Source organism: Camelina sativa, chromosome 12 (genome assembly GCF_000633955.1).
Source record: "Camelina sativa cultivar DH55 chromosome 12, Cs, whole genome shotgun sequence".
Classification (NCBI taxonomy): domain Eukaryota; kingdom Viridiplantae; phylum Streptophyta; class Magnoliopsida; order Brassicales; family Brassicaceae; genus Camelina; species Camelina sativa.
The window spans coordinates 18,060,388-18,061,332 of record NC_025696.1 but is presented as its reverse complement, the minus strand read 5'-3'; positions in this window follow the sequence as shown (position 1 = coordinate 18,061,332).

The following is a 945-nucleotide window of genomic DNA, read 5'->3' as shown; positions in this document are numbered from 1 at the left end:
CTGTGGCCTGGCAGTGAGCCGATATGACTCGAAGGTTGCGACCTGAGAGCGGGGGAAGTGTGTGTGTGAGTGACTTCCTGGATGCCGTAGCTTAGGGCGGTTGGCCTGATAGCGAGCNAGCATCATGAGCCCTAAATCTCCCACTCTAGGTTCATTTATTCATCAATTAGAATGTTGCTTGGCTTGATGTCTCTGCAGACCATAATTTGTCCACATTCCTCGTGGATACAATAAAGTAGAAGCGGCTACTTTAGCTATCTAAAAACAAAATTCATAGGACGGTTTCTGTAACATCCGCGAACCAATTTTTGTAAATTTGGTGTGGGTGTCGATCGACACCCTTGGTGGCATCGATCGACACCATGTTTTTCCGGTTTGGTCGGGTTTGATTTAATTGTCGATTGGTTCGGTTTGGTTCAATTAAAATCCCTAAATCGTGTGTAAAAGGGGAAAAACGACCCTAGGTCGTGTCATTTTGTTGGTAGTCGCCGCTTTTGAGAGAAAGAGAAAGAGAGAAAAGAGAGAAAACGTTTCTGAGTTTTCTGGGCTTGTTCTTGGGATTTTGGAGAGATCTGAGGCTGTAGGAGGGTTATCTGTTGCTGGAAACGAAGGGGGAGCTTCTGGAGGTGTTGTTTTCCACGTTTCTCAATCCAATCTTCCTGTTCTTGAGGTGAGTGCTTGACCATGGTTGATCTAAGCATGAGATCTCTCTTGTTTGTGTGTTTTCTTTGCTGTTTGTGTTGTTTTGTTGCTTGGGTTCGTTGCTTTTGTGTTTCCCAGTGTTTTCTGAGGTAATTGGGTGAGTTTGAGACGGATTCGAGATGATTGGGAAGGAGAGTTCGATGTTCGGTTTCGCGCAGATCGTGTCTGCAGAGGAGGCATCGATCGACACTAGGAAGCATCGGTCGACACCATTTGGAGTGGCATCGGTCGACACTGTTTAGC